The sequence below is a fragment of the Molossus molossus genome, unplaced genomic scaffold (assembly GCF_014108415.1).
Source record: "Molossus molossus isolate mMolMol1 unplaced genomic scaffold, mMolMol1.p scaffold_m16_p_16, whole genome shotgun sequence".
NCBI classification, from domain to species: Eukaryota; Metazoa; Chordata; class Mammalia; order Chiroptera; family Molossidae; genus Molossus; species Molossus molossus.
The window spans coordinates 1,965,237-1,983,277 of NW_023425351.1; the positions used below are offsets into that span (position 1 = coordinate 1,965,237).

At 51.5% G+C, this 18,041-nt stretch overlaps 1 protein-coding gene across 2 annotated transcripts in view; it reads left to right on the top strand.

The window, feature by feature from the left end:
• The window catches only part of RALYL (RALY RNA binding protein like), a 255,020-nt gene that overhangs the window by 185,285 nt on the left and 51,694 nt on the right, over positions 1 to 18,041 (top strand). The gene's annotated exons all lie outside the window — the stretch shown is intronic.

Sequence of the window (18,041 nt, forward strand, 5' to 3'; positions counted from 1 at the left end):
CCCACAACCTGGGCACGTGCCCTGGCCGGGAATCGAACCGGGACCTCTTGGTGCAGGGTCCACGCTCAGCCACGGAGCACACGGGCCAGGCTGTAAACATTACGGTTAAATCAGTTCCAAAAACCTCCTAGAAACACCTCCTTGATGTGGCCTCAGACAGATTCTGATTTGGAAATGAGCAGGGGAAACAGGCATCAAGTTTGCATTGGATTCTAAGGTCCCAATCTTAGTGTAAAAGCAGCTTTGCCCTGAGGAAGCTTCTCACAGCCCTTTTAATGAACAGTACGGAGGAAGGGAGCAGGAGGTTTCTGTTCTTTTGATGTTTGAGAGTCACAGTGTAAAAGTACACCTTGGTCCCTGGCCAGTGTGCTCCGTGGTTAGAGTCGAAGGGTCACAGGTTGGATTCCTGACCAAGGACTTGTACCCGGGTTGTAGGTTCGATCCCTGGGCCCAGTCAGGGTGCAAGCAAGAGGCAACCAGTCGATGTGTCTCTCCTACATCAATGTTTCTCTCCCTCTTTCTCTCCCCTTCCCTCCCTCCCTTCCACTCTAAGAATCGATGGAAAAAATACCCTCTGGTGATGGTTAAACAAAACAAAGAACATGCTGGGATGGTCTATGAGTCCTCTTCAAGTACAAGTTGCAGACCCTGAGCCACTTTAAGAATATATTCAAGGTGCTAAATGAAAACTTCCTTGTGAATTACTTCCCTCTTCAGCCCAGAGCTGATGTTGTTAAAAGGAGACTTTGCACATTAATTGGTTCTATTGGAACTGAAACTGATTCACGCCAGTTTTTCAGTGGGTGCATTTCTGCCCGAGTGGCTTTTTCACGGGAATGATGATTTCTTGCATGGGTAAACACTCCTTTCAGACTTGTTCGCTGTGTAGAATTTAAATAACTCAGACTAATTTAAAAATTACATTGATATGGTTCAGAATATATTCTCTCTCCAGCTTGGCTGAGAGGCATTCGGAAACACATTCGGGTTACAAACCCAGTCATTTGGATCTCCGAGGAGGCGCGAGCTCGGAAGGGAGCTGGCCCTGGCCGGCCAAGCCCGTCTCCGGATCCTGAGACCTCTTCTCAGTCCAGACCAGAGGGCCTGGACACTGCGGACGTGTGATGGAATATCAATGAGCCCTTCAAAACAAAAAAGGAAATCCAGCCCGGCTGGTGTGGCTCAGTGGCTGAGCGTCGACCCTGCACCAAGAGGTTGCCGGTTTGATTCCCGGTCAGGACATATGCCCAGGGTGTGGGCCCATCCCCAGTGGGGGGCGTGCAGGAGGCGACCAGTCGATGTTCTCTCTCATCGATGTTTCCATCTCTCTCACCCTCTCCCTTCCTCTCTCTCAAATCAATAAAGAAAAAAATATTTTTAAAAAAGTATTAAAAACAAGGATGTCTGCCATGCGTGATGACCGGTGAATCTGGAGGACACTAGTGAATAAAGTAAGTCAGGCACCAGACACAGGAAGGCAGACGCTGCGTGAGCTCCCTGGGTGTGGGAGGTCGGCTAGCGAGCTGAGAAGCAGAGGTGAGGGGTCGCCGGGGACCTGGGGCGCTGGGAGACACTCGCAGGTACTCAGGATCGGCTACTGTGGAGCCTGGTGACTGTCGTTAGCAACACTATTGTGTACTTGAAATTTCCTTTTTTCTTCACTTATCTTTATTGTTGAATGTAGTACAGATTCCCTCCTTTTCCCCTGTGACTTAGGTATGACTTAGGTGTTCTCATTCCAAGAAAGGACCTGTGTGGGTGATGGGTGGCGTAGTTAGCTTGACTGTGGAAATCACTTCACAACATGTACGCTTATGAAAGCGTCACGGGGTGCCTCTTAAATATATACAGTTTCCATCTGTCAGAAAAGAAAAAAAAGATCTGTAAAGAAAAAAAAACAAAACAGAAAGAGAATGCCTGATGAAAATATCATTTTCTTTAAGGATGTCAGAATCAGCGTGAGAGAGTGATGTCTTAGAGGTTCTCAACTGAACTTTGTGAAATCATGGTGACCGTGGGACACCCTAAAATCCCTCCGTGGTGTCCAAACTAGGGGAAGGGGACAAGGAGGTGTCCCCAAGCTTCAAACAGAGCTGTCTGCCATCATGGAGTCACCAGGGGCCCGTCAGTGACTCTCTCTCGATGGTGTGGTTTCAATTTTCTCTGGGTCCCCAGGGAAACAGGGACAGGGGGAGAAAGCCAATTTTCCCTGTCTAAAAATCTATTTTCTCATTCTTTAAACTCAGACAATGCCACCACAAAATTAATGTTTCCTTTAGCAACCGTGCCTGTTATTTCTCCAAGGCCCTCCGGGCTGCTGCTGCCGCGAGGGGAGGGAGCTTCTGAGGGCACTATTGTCGTTTTAATTCACCAGCCTGCCCTGAGCCAGATGCTGTGAAGTCACGGAAACTGCACCTGTGGGTGGCCCTCTGCACTGTCAAGATCATCCAAACCGCATGTGACGACATGTACAATGTCACTGATAAATCGGGCACTCTGTCACGGAGGGGTCTATTCCGGGAGCGGTGCCTCAGAAGCAAGGATGTGGACTTTTCAATAATAAAATACAGTGGAAAGCAAGGACCTACAACCAAGATTGCTCTGTCCTGCAAAGCTCTCATTTAGAATCGATGGCCATATCAAGAGTGTCCCAGACAAGAAAAAGCTAAAGGAGTTCATCCCCACCAAACCAGTATTATGTGAAATGTTGAAGGGGCTTCTTGAAGAAGAAGAATAAAAGTATGAAAAATAAAATGGCAGTAAATACATATCTATCAACAATTGACTCTACAAACAAAATGAGCAAGCAGAACAGAAACAGACTCAAAGATACAGAGAACTTTTTGTTGGTTGCCAAATGGTGGGGGCTGGGAGGGTGGGTGAAAAGGTGAAGGAATTAAGAAGCACAAATTGCTGATGACCCTCAAAGGGAAGGGGGAGGGAGGGCGGGATGAGAGAAACCCAAGAACTTCTGTGCATATGGGCGTCACCAATGGTCACAGACAGTGTGGGGGAGGCAGGAGGGGTGGGAGTGGGGAGGAGGGTGTCAAGAGGGAAAAAAGGGGGGACATCTGTAATACATGCAACAATAAAGATGAGTTTTAAAAATAAATAAATAAAATTTTAAAATAAAATAAAACACAGTGGAGTCACCACACAGCCATCCTCGGTCCATCCGATTTAAAAATGTCTTGGGAAGAGCGGGGCCCACTGCGGCTGACACGGCCTCCTCAGAGGAAGGGGGTGGGGAAGTGGTCGCCGGTGCCGGCGGGTGGGCAGAGCAGCGTGGCCTGGAGTCAGTCGTTGAGCAGATTTTTCTACGTTCTGCTCACAAGGAGCGTGGCGGTGCAGGCTCCATACTGACGATTCGGAGGAGGGCCCCCGCACCCCGCCACTGCCCCAGGTGCTGGCGCCCCATTAGCCAAGTCCTGGCTGGAGAGCTGGCATCATTACGTATCACAGGCAACCCCCAGATTCGGGTGGTACCTGTGATCATCAAAATTAAAGTATTTAAAAAGCAATCTAGTCTGGTCGGTGTGGCTCAGTGGTTGAGCATCGACCCTGCACCCAGAGGTCCCAGTTCGATTCCCAGTCAGGGCACGTGCCCAGGTTGTGGGCCTGATCCCCAGTGGGGGGCATGCAGGAGGCGGCCAGTCGATGTTCTCCCTCTTCCTCCCTCTCTCTCTAGGGTCAATGAAGGGAAAAAAAACACACCTTTTTTTAATAAAATAAAATTAAAAGCAATCTATCATTTGATAAAGAGAGAGAGAGAACACACTATTTAGTCCTTAAATTCATTCTCCCGATAGCAAATCTGATGTCCTACAGGCTCCATGTGTATTGAAGATAAAACGGTGTTAAAATTGCTAATTAAATAATTGGCTAAATAACCAAACCTCACCCTCTAAACTCTTAGCTGAAGCAATCTTTACCTCTTATTTAGTTTTTTAAACTATGTTTTATTGATTTTTAGAGAGAGGAAGGAAGAGGGAGAGAGAGAGAAACACCAGTGTGAGAGGGACACATGGATCGGCCGCCTCCTGCGGGCCCAGCCGCTGCCCCTGGGGTCTGGGCCCTGCAGCCCGGCCGCCTGCAGCCTTCCTTCCACCCCTCGCGTGCTCGAGGAGCAGTTCAGACTCTGCAGGATGAGTGTGCTCATCCCAGCCGTCCACAGCTGTCCTCCGAAGGTGCTGAGCATGTTCTGCGTCAGCCACCTGGCAGGACTCTGAGGTCTCTGCAAGAGACCCTGCCCCGATGGAGGGCAAGCTGTCATCGGCCCAAGGAATGAAGGTGAAGGGGACTCGCTCTCCAGAAAGCTTCCCTGTGATGAGAACGTGTCCAGGTTTCTATTCAGTGGTGTCCAGCACAGGGTTTGGGACTGGGAGCACTGGCCACCACCACGGGGTCTTGCGGGCTTCCCCGAAGGTGTGCATGCTCGGCCCAGCCTTTGCTGAACTTCTGCATGGACTGCCTTTGGTTCAGAACACCTTCCGGCCAACTCTCTTTTTCTTCTTAAAATGTGTCGGCTCCTTACTATGCAAACCCCAGAGCAGGGGCTCCCAGGGACACCCAGAGCCCTGGGCCTGGTCTCGATCTTCGGACCCCACCCACGGGTATCTGCACTGCTCCAGGCCAGCAGGGCTTGGGCGGCGGCTCCGCAGGACGCACAGCTCTGCCTGGAGGGCCAGCGTCCTCTGGGCCCCCACTGACCGTGGGGAACGCTGCAAAGTGTTCCGTCTGTCACAAACCAGTGCCAGGCAACCAGGGCAAAGCGCCATCAGGGCTGGGGGCGGGGGCGACCAACCAGACCTCCGCTCACGGCCCTCCTGGAAGGATATTACCTTGTGGCACCTCTGGGAGTGGACAGGGCAGACTGCAGGCGGGAACGCGCCGGGCCCTGCAGCAAACCTAGAGCGTCAAGGCGGTGCCCTGCCCCTCTCCCGGGAGCCTGCCGGAGCAGAGTGCCGAGGCCTCCGCCGGGTGAGGCTCGCTCTCCTGGTCTCCAGGCTCCTTCTGCCCCAGGAAGGCTGGTCCTGTCTACACATGTCCCAGGGTCACCTTCTCTAAGACTCCTCCTCTGTCCCAGTGCTTGGGCAGGAACAAAGACCGACAGGTCTCCCCAAGTGGACTGAGCAAACTTCACACTCGGTGTGAGAACTCGGAGCCGGTCACCACGGGCAGCTGTACACGTTCACAGCTTTTGTGTGGAGCCAGCTTCCTGGGTGCGGTGGCTCAGGGGCCTGAGCTCCTTCCCGGTGCGGCCCCCGCATCCTCAGCGTGTGGGCCAGGGCAGCCCTGGGAGGGCTCCAACCGAGGTGCCCTCCAGCGTGTGCCTGCAGAGGTGTGGGCTCTGCCACCAGCGGGCCCTTCAAGCCCATCCCCCCTTGAGTCTCCACGCCCTGCTGAGCGCCTCTGCCCCTCCCAGACTCTGCCTGAGCAGCCGGTGGCCTGGCCCTTGGAGGGCCCGAGCGCCAGTCTGACCGAAGTTCAGGGAGGGTGCTGGAAATGGGGCAGAGCAGGGCTTTGGGAGCATGGCGCCTAGTGGCCAGGTCCCAGTCGGTGGTGGCAGCAGGTTGAGGAGGTGGCCGCGGGGTCTGCATCAGGACGCCGGGCTCAGAGGTGCAGGGGGCGGCTGTGCACTTGGTGGCACTCAGCAGCATGTCATGACTGTGTGGCTCCTGGGTGATGTCCCCACAGCCTGTCTATGCCCCTGCCACTGCACCCTGCTCTGAGAGAGGATGCATCCCACCTGCTCCGTCTGTGCCCCTGCCCCTGCACCCCGCTCTGAGAGACGATGCATCCCACCTACTCCGTCTGTGCCCCTGCCCCTGCACCCCGCTCTGAGAGAGGATGCATCCCACCTGCTCCGTCTGCGCCCCTGCCCCTGCACCCCGCTCTGAGAGAGGATGCATCCCACCTGCTCCGTCTGCGCCCCTGCCCCTGCACCCCGCTCTGAGAGAGGATGCATCCCACCTGCTCCGTCTGTGCCCCTGCCCCTGCACCCCGCTCTGAGAGAGCATGCATCCCACCTGCTCCGTCTGTGCCCCTGCCCCTGCACCCCGCTCTGAGAGAGGATGCATCCCACCTGCTCCGTCTGCGCCCCTGCCCCTGCACCCCGCTCTGAGAGAGGATGCATCCCACCTGCTCCGTCTGCGCCCCCTGCCCCTGCACCCCGCTCTGAGAGAGCATGCATCCCACCTGCTCCGTCTGCGCCCCTGCCCCTGCACCCCGCTCTGAGAGAGGATGCATCCCACCTGCTCCGTCTGTGCCCCCTGCCCCTGCACCCCGCTCTGAGAGACGATGCATCCCACCTGCTCCGTCTGTGCCCCCTGCCCCTGCACCCCGCTCTGAGAGAGGATGCATCCCACCTGCTCCGTCTGTGCCCCCTGCCCCTGCACCCCGCTCTGAGAGACGATGCATCCCACCTGCTCCGTCTGTGCCCCCTGCCCCTGCACCCCGCTCTGAGAGAGGATGCATCCCACCTGCTCCGTCTGCGCCCCCTGCCCCTGCACCCCGCTCTGAGAGAGGATGCATCCCACCTGCTCCGTCTGCGCCCCTGCCCCTGCACCCCGCTCTGAGAGAGGATGCATCCCACCTGCTCCGTCTGCGCCCCTGCCCCTGCACCCCGCTCTGAGAGAGGATGCATCCCACCTGCTCCGTCTGCTGCCCCCTGCCCCTGCACCCCGCTCTGAGAGAGGATGCATCCACCTGCTCCGTCTCGGCCCCTGCCCCTGCACCCCGCTCTGAGAGAGGATGCATCCCACCTGCTCCGTCTGCGCCCCTGCCCCTGCACCCCCGCTCTGAGAGAGGATGCATCCCACCTGCTCCGTCTGCGCCCCTGCCCCTGCACCCCGCTCGAGAGAGGGATGCATCCCACCCTGCTCCGTCTGTGCCCCTGCACCTGCACCCCGCTCGAGAGAGGATGCATCCCACCTGCTCCGTCTGCGCCCCTGCCCCCTGCACCCCGCTCTGAGAGAGGATGCATCCCCCTGCTCCGTCTGCGCCCCGCCCTGCACCCCGCCTGAGAGAGGAGGCATCCCACTGATCCGTCATGCGCCCTGCCCCTGCACCCCGCTTCTGAGAGAGGATGCATTCCCCACCTGCTCCGTCTGCTTGCCCCTGCCCCTGCACCCCGCTCTGAGAGAGGATGCATCCCACCTGCTCCGTCTGCGCCCCTGCCCCTGCACCCCGCTCTGAGAGAGGATGCATCCCACCTGCTCCGTCTGTGCCCCTGCCCCTGCACCCCGCTCTGAGAGAGGATGCATCCCACCTGCTCCGTCTGCGCCCCTGCCCCTGCACCCCTCTCTGAGAGCTGGGGGACAGCCACAGGGCCCCGGGAGAGACCTGGGGACAGCCACCAGGCCCGGAGCTGAGTCCCCTCCTGCACCGCAGATGCCCTTTCTTCTCCTTGATCCTCTTTAGTTTCACATTTATTCAGATGTCACTAATGTCTAAGTAACAGCTGTACTTACTCGGGAAAACAGTTACCTGCATAGAGAGTTATTGACTTGCTCTCAGATCTGCATCTGAAATGCTGGCAGGAGCTGGGCCCGCCCTTCCCCACTGCCTCCTGGTGAGCCAGCCAAGAGGGCCGATCTTTATCCCATTCATCTCCAAATGGGAACTTTTCCACAACTAATGACATTTGCAAAGTACAGGCTGCTTTTTCATTCAAAAGATGTCCTACTTAACTCCACAGAGCAAGTCAGTGATCCCAGCGTGGCCGCCCCAGACATCAGCAGAACCGGGTCGCTGCGTCTCACAGCGTAGGAGGGACACAGGACGCTGAGCGGCTTTTGGCACGCCAGCCGCGCTGGGTATTAGCACAGAAACCCAGCCCCGGTGTCCGAAGCCTGGCTGTTTCTCTGGGGAACTGTGTGCGGGGCCGCTGGAGCTCACCCTCGGCTCCCACAGGCCACCTCCAGCACCAGAAGGCCAGCGCTGTACCCAGGAGGAAAGTCCTGACGCAGGCCCGGCCTCAGTGAGGAACGGAAGGGGGAGAGGGCTTCGGAAGGCATCTCCCCGGGCGCAGCCACATCATCCAGTCACCCTGGCGGTAGTTCAATCAAGGATGAGTCGGAGCCCAACTGGATATGAACAATCTTGAAAGCGAAGCCCCGCAGAGAAGTCACTTTAAAAATGTGTTCCTTAATCCTGGGCCTCTGTCACCGTTCACGCCAGTGGGCAGGTGGCGGACTCAGGACTCCCAGTCCTGGTCAGACCACCAAGGGCCAGGCTGGCTGCCCTGTGAGCCCACGCTCGTCCCTGGCTTCCGGCGGTGCCCAGGCTGCAGTCTGAGGCTCTGGGGAAGGTCCTCAGCACCGCTCCCGTGCAGCGAGCAGCTGCCCAGCTCTGCGAAGCGTGTCAACTCGTCATTTGAAGGGCGTGTGAGCGTGTGCAGAATATTCCGTGAGGGCCATGGCAGCGGCTGCTCCAAACTAGCCCGGGACAGTTCCCGTTCCTGACTGAGCGGTGGGCTCCTTCCACGGCACAGACATCACGACTCCGAGTCATCACTGCTGCGCTCAGTGAAGGACCCAGACACGGATCCCCGGTCCACACCCGTGAAGGGCGGCACCAGACCCAGACACGGATCCCCGGTCCAAACCCGTGAAGGGCAGAACCAGACCCAGACACGGATCCCTCCACACCCGTGAAGGGCAGAACCAGACCCAGACACGGATCCCCGGTCCACATCCATGAAGGGCTGCACCAGACTGTTTAGACTCAACTCCCTAACCTGTTGAAAACAGTTTACAGCTCTGGCCAGTTGGCTCACCAGTTAGAGCATCAGCCTGCAGTCCAGAGAGACCCGGGTTCGGTTCCCGAATCAGTTGCAGTTTGTCCCCGGCCCTGGTTGGGTTGTGCGGGTGGCAGCCACTCGATGTGTCCCTTTCATGTCGATGTTTCTCTCTCTCTCTCTCTCTCTCTCTCTCTCTCCCTCCCTCCCTCCTTCCCTCCCTCCCACTCTATCTGAACAAAACATGGAAAAGTGTCCTCGGATGAAAATTGGGAAAAAAAGAAAAGAAAAAAAAAGAGTCTACAATTCACGTTTTGGGTGTTTTGTTTTGTTTTTTAATATATTTAAAGTGTTTCATTTTTATACAATGGAAGACAACATCATTTTGTATTTTTGAAACACTGAGGAAGACATGCAACATGATTCCACTCATTTAAAGTTCAAAAAACAGGTAGTAAAACTATACTTACATATGTTAGTATAGAAAAAACGAAACAGTACATTTGTGGAAAAGGCAGGGCCAGGGTGGAAGCAGAGAGGAGGGGGCCAGTGGGGAGAAAGGAGGGACATCTGTAATACTTTTGACAATAGAGATAATTTTTTTAAAAAAAGAAAGAAAAAGAGACCTGTGAATTATTTTTAAAAAGGAAAAGGCCAGCCCTGGCTGGTTTGGCTCAGCGGTTAGAGCGTCGGCCTGCGGTCCTGAGAGACCCAGGTTCGGTTCCCGCTAAGGGCATGTACCTTGGTTGCAGTTTGTCCCCAGCCCTGGTTGGTCGTGTGGGTGGCAGCCACTCGATGTGTCCCTTTCATGTCGATGTTTCTCTCTCTCTCTCTCTTCCTCCCACTCTATCTGTACAAAAAATGGAAAAATGTCCTCAGATGAGGAAAAAAAAAAGGAAAAGGCCAGACATAAAATGTGCCTGTCTCAACCCAGAGGTAACCACCAATTCATATTATTTTTGAGAACACTGATAATTGCTGAACCTTTAAACCAGTGTCAAAAAGAGGACGTGCTGAGATGCAAGGAACCAACCAGCAGAGGATTGGCAGATATTTGAGAAATACTCTAACGTGAAAGAAAGAAAGAAAGCCCAGAGTAAATCAGAATTCCATAGAAGTAGAGAAAATATGGAGAAAAACTGAACCAAAAAAAAAAAAAAACTGAAAATCTATCATCAGTTCCCCTGGAGATAGGAAAATAGGTCACCTTTCTATGAAAAGTATACTAAAAAGAAACATAAGCAGGAGAAGAAACAGTTTCTTAGAAACTGAAACATTGTAGCACAATGCACATTTCAGTCAAAGTCTAGAACCGGAACTAGACCCGAAAGATCAAAAAGTCCAAAACATGGACAGTAGTGGAAAGAAGATTTTAAAACAATTAAGATTTATTCCAGGTGGTCAGACCTCGTAATGGCTGTTTCAAAGAAAACAGAGGACATTGTCCAATAAGTAATGTGAGAAAATTTCCTAACACTGAAAGACAGGCGTTTTCGAATCGGAAGTGCTCAGCAGGGAGGGTGAAAATGGGCCAAGCGGAGGCAGGTGCGTCAGAGGTAAGAGCTTCACCTGGAAACTGGGGTTAGAGCCACATACGAAGATACCCAATCAGAATAACATCAAACTTCTCAACATAAGAAAATTGTAATTATTAAATATTAATGTAATAATTTTTCAAAACCAAGGACATGTGCACAACAGAAGACACAGTATATAGAGATTTGCTAAAACCTCCAAGTTATTTTTTAATCATAATTGTGAGCCCTGGCAGATTTGGCTCGGTAGTTCAAGCATCGGCCTGCGGGCCAATGAGTCTCACGTTCGATTCCAGTCAAGGGCACATACCTTGGTTGTGGTTTATCCCTGGCCCTGGGCGGGGTCTTGCAGGAGGCAACCAGTCAATGTGTCCCTCTGACATCAATGTTTCTCTCTCTCTCTCTCTCTCTCTCTCAAAAAACTAAAAGTCTATCATCAGTTCCCCTGGAGATAGGAAAATAGGTCACTCTATCTGAAGATAAACAGAAAAATGTCCTTGAGTAAAGATTTAAAAGAAAATGGTGAAAAAAGTGATCATTCTCATTTTAATTTAAATGTTTTTACTATTTTCGGTTAAGATAATAATTTCTTCCTGTTTGGAGGCCATATGTATTTTATTTGACTTGTTTTCTTGACTTAGAATATATCATAAGGAATACCTCAAATTTTATCAAATGCTTCTAGTAGCTATTAATGAAACTCATATTTTTTCTCCTTTCATTTCTTTTTGTGCCAGATAATGCTTACAGTTTTTCAAACTTCAACCCACCCGATATTAATTTCCTCTCTCTGGTTGACATTGGCTTATGGTGTTGCTTTCTCTCTAATGAGATTCAGGCTGAGTTTCTCTCTTTCCATCCTCCCTCTTTCAGAAGGTCGGCATCTAGAGTTCTATGCTGTTCTGCGTCAGGTCTGCACTGTGTCCCGTAAGTTTTGGAAGAACCTTGTTTCTTCCTGGATAACGTGGCAGTGCTGTTCAGCTTCTTCTATCCCCCACGCATTTGAACGGGGTCAGCCTGGTGCCGGTGCCGAGCACAGGGGGGGCAGACTCAGTCCCCCCTTCCAGCGTGAAGAACGCCGCATTCCGCGTTGACAATGGAATCCGATCTCAATAAGACCCTAGAGCTTCAACTTGGATGATGTCTCAGGGTGGTGAGAGGCACCATTCTCCCCTCTGCGACACCCTGGCTGGCGGTTGCAGGCCCTCCCGAGGCACGCGGGGTGCTAGAGCACACTCTGCTTTGAGACGGACTGTCCCTGGGGCGATCCTTCTCTTCCCACACCGCATGCCCTGGTCGTGTGCGACAGCAGCATTCTCCCTTGTCATTGCCGGTCATTGGTATCCGGGCCCTTCTGAGGTCACAGAACAAATCCGGTGCCTTTCCGCTAGGCAGCCTTTCAAGCATCTACACGACGGCTGCTTCCCTTCCTGAGGCCTTTCTTTCCAGACCAAATACCCGCATTGAACCCAGCGTCTTGGTTACAGGGCCATTGCTTTGAGACTGCTTGCCGTCCCAGATGCCTTCATCGGGGCGCGTTCCAGTCGCATAAAACACCCCGGCGCTGCCCTGAAGCCCGCCACACGGACGTTCCCAAGGACGCATCAGAGGGGAACGTCCTAGTGGAGTTATTAACCTTCTTTTCCGAAGACACTGCAGCTCATGTAAGGCCTGCTAAGATGTCATTACTCTCTGGTGGTGAGATCTCAGTAGTAAATATTGACAAAAATGTCTCTCGCACCAACATCTGGTAAGGCACAAGCAATGTGGTTGATGCCCTGAACCTCAACAGGTTCTATCAAAGCCTTGGTTCTCTCATTTTAAAACATTATGTCTTGGTTTTCTCATTTAAAAAATCAGGATAGCCCTGGCCAGTTTGGCTCAGCAGTTAGAGCGTCTGCCTGCGGTCCAGAGAGACCCGGGTTCAGTTCCCGCTAAGGGCATGTACTTCGGCTGCAATTTGTCCCCAGCCCTGGTTGGTCGTGCAGGTGGCAGCCACTCGATGTGTCCCTTTCGCATCGATGTTTCTCTCTCTCTCTCTCTGTTCCTCTCTCTCCCTCCCACTCTATCTGTACAAAAAATGGAAAAATGTCCTCGGGTGAGGATAAAAAATATAATAAAAAATCAGGATAAGCCTGGCCGGTATGACTCAGTGGTTGAGTGTCGACCCTGCACCAAGAGGTTGATTCCCGGTCAGGGCACATGCCCAGGTTGTGGGCTGATCCCCAGTGGGGGGCATGCAGGAGGCAGCCAGTGGATGTTCTCTCTCATCGATGTTTCCATCTCTCTCTTCCTCTCCCTTCCTCTCTCTCTAAAATCAATAAAGAAAAAATAAATAAAGAAAAAATAAAAAATCAGGATAATATTAATACAAACTCGGGGTTTTAAAGATAATTAAATAATTTGATACATGAAAAGCACCTGGAACAGAGACTGATAAATGCTAAACATCCAGTGTGTTCACTATTAACATTATTGTCATTGTTGTTGTTGTTATCATTATCCCTCTGACATCACTCCCATACGTGAAGAACATGGCCAGTTTATATGTTTTACCCTCGAAGGAAAAGCCTTCAGAAAAATTATTATAATCCAATAAGTTAAACATCTAGTGCACAATCAATGGCAAAAGGTTATTTATAAGTAGGCAACCTGTACCCTTTAACTCCACGTCCCCTGTGGCCACTCTCAGAGGTGTAGACTATAAGACTGCCTGCATGGGTTGTATCAGTCTAGGTCCGGTCGAGAGGCTGCAGACAGCCCAGCGGTGTGGCTCAGAGGAAGGAGCATCGCCCAGGACTGAGAGGTCCCAGTCCGATTCCCAGTCAGGGCACATGCGGGCTCGATCCCCAGTGTGGGGTGTGCAGGAGGTGACCAATCGATGTTTCCCACTTTGGTCCCTGGGCTGACGCTCTAACTGCTGATCCAAACTGCTTGGGCTCAGTGTTTCTCTCTCACAGTGGGTGTTCCTATCTCTCCCTCCCTTCCTGTCTCTCTAAAAAACCAGTACAAACACATGAAGAGACTGGAGATAGACACCACGCCAGTCGTTTTAAGAGGAAAAGTTAACGTGAGGCGCTATTAACTAGTGAAATGTGGTTAGCTCCAGCACAAGGGGGAAGGAGACAGCAGAAGCCATCGGAACTGAAAGTGCAGGAAACCATCACTGTCTCTTGGCTGAGGGTCAGAACCAAGGTGGGAACAAACCAGGAGTACCCCCTCTCCTCCTGGGCTGAGAGTCAGCCCACTGCGGAGGGCGTGGCTGCAGCCCACTGGGGGCAGGGGCCTGTTGGGGTGTTGATGGGCTGGGGTAACGAATGGGCTTCCTCCTGCTGGGGTGCCAGTGAGTATCAGTGGTCCCCCACCTGGTGCTGACCCCATGGAGGAGGAGCACATGGAATCTAGAAAAAGAAACTCTTCTTCTACACCTTTCAGTCCCTCCAGCGCCCCCTACTGACAGACCCGAGCAGTGCCAAACAGATTTACAAAATCATCCCCACTACCACAAAGCAAGAGCAAAAAAAAAAAAAAAAAAAACTGGATTGAGAGCTGACAGGCAATACTTTGATATTTATTGGCAAAAAGGTCTAACCCACATGGCAACTGTAATGGTCTGAAATTCTAACATTAATATTCAGATATTTGAAAATCCTTGAGTAGGCATTTTGTTTTCTTACAAAAAGTAATAATAATACATGTTGCAGTAGGAAGTGCCACAGAGGTGTAGCATTCATTCAAAAACTCCGTGCTGGGTGAGCACACGCAGCCTCCCTTGCGGGCTCCGCCTGCCCCGCCTGCCCCGCCTGCCCCGCCTGGGAGGCAGAGGCGTACTGGCCGCTGGCCGGCCACCTGCGCTGTGTCCCCTAGACGCCTGCCGGGGAAGCCACAGGCACCAGCTCACAGGGACCGAACTCAGTTAAAACAAAGAGACAGTGTATATCGCAGGATTTCGACACGAGTCCTCCTGGAATAGTTTCCCTGAAAACTTCAGTGTCGAGAGATTCAGACAAATTCGATGAAGTTCAAAGAAGGAAGACGGGGTGATGAATGGGTTGGAGAGACTGGTGTGTGAAGGGAAAGGCCAACAGGAATCAATCTGTACAGATGAGCTCTGTGCGGGGCAGCAGAGCCGACAAGCGTGACTCCAATACAAATCGAAAAGACAACCAGCAAACAGTGACACCAGCCAAACAAGACAACAGAAACAGATCAGCGCAGCAGGTGAGATTCACTCTAACTGAACAGACTTTGTGACTGAGGACGATGCGTGGGCCTTTAAGGACGGATGTGTACCCACCACAAACAAGACACCACAGGGTGACACCACCCAAGCAGAGCCCCAGCAGGGAACCGTTGAGCAGCCTGCGGCTGCAAAGACCACGTGGACAGGGAGCGTCTCTCTGAGAGCACGGAGCTCCTCTGTCTCCACAAGGCAGGGCTGGGAAGCGCCGAGTGACTTCAGAGTCATCAAGCAAACCGCTGAAGGACGTCGGAAGGAACAGCCGCCCTTCGAGGAGAAATGAAGCGTCGGTCTGCCTGCTGCCTGTCGGCCCTGTGGTTCTTGTTTATTCTGACTCTTTGGAACCAGAATGCTCTCAAGTCGTTGGTGGCATATCTGGGGTAGGAGGACAGGAGCTCGTGCCCAGGAACACCAGCTGGGAGACATCTCGCTGGTCCAGGGGAGACTGCGCATCTCCAGGCGGGGCTCAGAGTAGCTGGATGCTTGGTTCACCTGCTTTCATCGTTACAGTTCTCTCATCCAATGCATCAGGATGTCCATAGAAAATACGTTTTATTCTCATTGCAGCTTTATAAAGTAATCATGAATTGAAAAGGATTGTATTTGTATATTTATTTTCATTCCTTCTAAATCAGAAGACAAGTGAAAAGTAAACACACTTTCAGAATTATACATGTAAACATTTTTCTGAGAACACAGCGCAAGGAAGGGTAACAGCTCGCCCCTGCAGGGTGATACTTCCAAAATCAGAATCTCTTTGTTAACTCAGCCAGAAGAGAAAAAATTAGTTCTCTTTTTCTTTTTGCGTCTCTTCCCCTCTTGTTCCCAGAATGTAGACTTCACGCACCTTTCCAGTGCAGTGATCACCCTCTGACGTGTGAGACAGTAAGCGTGACTCCCAGCAAGTAGGGACCAGACTTCATCCCTGGGCCAGTGGGCTGTTCTCATCTTTGAGCTTCTTAGTCACTGTCTTCTTAACCTGTCAGGTCCCGGCCCACAATTAGCCTGGAGTTTTTTTTTATTTATTTATTTTTTTCTTTATTGGTTTTAGAGGGAGAGGAAGAGAGAGAGAGATAGAAATACTGATGAGAGAGAACATCGATTAGCTGCCTCCTGCATGCCCCCACTGGGGATCGGGCCCACAACCTGGGCATGTGCCCTGACCAGGAATCGAACCGGCAACCTCTTGGTGCAGAGTCAATACTCAACTACTGAGCCACACCAGTTGGGCTAGCCTGGAGTTTCATAAACCCTTTAGGTTCCCACGAGTTTCCTCCTCCAATCCAAAGGTTCTTGATAGTAAATTGAGTATTTTGTCAATGATATTTAGACTAAATAAGTTAATTCACTGGTTTTGAATGTTGAATCTGTGTGTGCATGTGTATCCACTGTGCGTGTGCGTACACACACACTCCACAGTAAATTTACAGATGTATGCATAGAAAATGGACAGATTGTTTTCACACGTTATCTTGACACAATGTAAAGTTTGCTCAACTCTGTGTGTGTACTCTGAAAGTTGACACCTGCACCCGTGTCATGGCAGGCTGGAAGCCGGAAGGACGGGCAGGTCCTCAGGGACAGTGCCCTCCGGACAAGCGTTCAGTCAGCCGGGCCCCACTCTGCACCCCTGACTCCCCCGACTCCCACGGGCGCCGAAGACAGTGTCTGAGAGCGAGAATGGGTTTCCTCGAGCCCTTTCTCCACTCACTGCACGTCGCTCTGCCCTGATCCTCGGTCCGCTGAAAGGACTGCCCGTTGGCCGTTCCAGAGGACCAGCTCTGACGCCGTCTCTTTTGTGACACTTTTGATCCACGTGTCCTGCCAACCGTGTCCCATGCGCTTCCCCGCACTTTTGATCTCTGTTCTGGCTCTATCGAAGTCGCTCTGAATCACGGTCACATGTGTGTTGTCTAATCCCTTACACCTCGAATGGCTTTCCTCGAGGTTAGAAGCCGCACTCCGCCGATGTTATCGACAACTCCCGGGATTGTGCTTACTAAGTATTCAATAATTGATTACTCAGTTTACTATAGGGAACCCAGCGCAGTCCTGAGGAGGCCCCCGAACAGGCATCACTGGCAGGGTGTCTATTAGGAGCCATTAACATGCTCCCTCCTTGTGCCAAGAAGTTTATTAACATTCTTCAGATTATATTTTAATGAAGTTTTGTGATGGAAAATGACAAGAAATACTTTTGTGTATTCGTCTACTCCTACAAAGCTGGTTTTATGAATTCAAAGGGATTAGAAAAAATTGATCTCATATATTGCAAAACCCAATGAGTTGTGATTTCTCCTTCTGTAAATGAAAAAGTTTAAATGAAATTCCAGAAATGTTGCTAGGTTTCATTTAATCTTTAGTAATAAAAGAAAGAGAGTATGTGTGTGACTCTCAACAATTACTTTACCAATTCTGATTTCTCATTAAATTTTTAAGGAATCTGAGCAAATAGAATAAAGGTACATTGAAAATTAGAATAAAGCCCTAAAAGTGTACCGGATTTTAAAATGAAAATACAAAGCATTTGGGTTATATATTCAAACGTTTGTTCCACTTTTCAAGAAAGTCAAGTACCTGCCCCTCACCACGGACCTTGCCCTCAAACGACAGCTTTGACATTTGCTGGACTTAGTTCCCTCCTGGACAATGCCCTGAACAATTTAACTTATTATCATTTTCTTTTCAGTGACCTAAGAACCAGATTGTCATACAAAATTATTGCGATGAAATTTGCAAAAGTTTCTCCCTTAAAATCCAAAAAAGATTAACCCCAAGCGTAGCAGCTGCGTTCTTGGCCTGTGGGGTGGAAAAGGATCTTTTCCATGTGAAAGGCAAGTTTTTTTCAGGCAGTAAAACTCTGGGATACATAAAACACCTTATAAACTTCAATGTGACACCTGGAAATGCCTTTTATTTTTTAATCCTCACCCAAGGGTATTTTTTCATTCATCTTCAGATAGAGTGGGAGGGAGGGAGGGAGAGAGAGAGAAACATCGATGTGAAAGAGACACATCTACTGGTTGCCTCCTGCACGACACAACCAGGGCCACCGAGGTCCGTGCCCTTGACGGGAATGGGTCCTCGGGCGAATGCTGTAACCGCTGAGCCAAACTGGCCAAGGCAGGAAATGCCATTTTGACAGCTAATTTCCAGTAGAGGTTTACACAGGAATAAAAAGGTGGGATTTATTTTGAAAGAAATATAATCATAGGAGGGTGTCAGGAACAGCCAGGGAGGCAGAGGAACGCGCATCAGGCCGCCCCCGGTGCTCTCAGCTCCGCGGTCCCTTCCTCCGCCTCCGAACCCGCTGCAGTCCCAGCTCATGACCTGAGCAGCACCGCCCTGGCATGTCGGCTGCAAGTCCAAACCACAGAGGCAAAAGCAGGCTTGCCGCCATCTCTAAGACGGCTCTGTTTGTGCGTGCCATCGCGTTCCGAGCTGGGAGGGTGAGGTTGACTTCACGACCCTGGGGCTGGGAGGTCAAAGACTCTGGATGCTCATGGCCCCTGTTCTTGAAAATGCG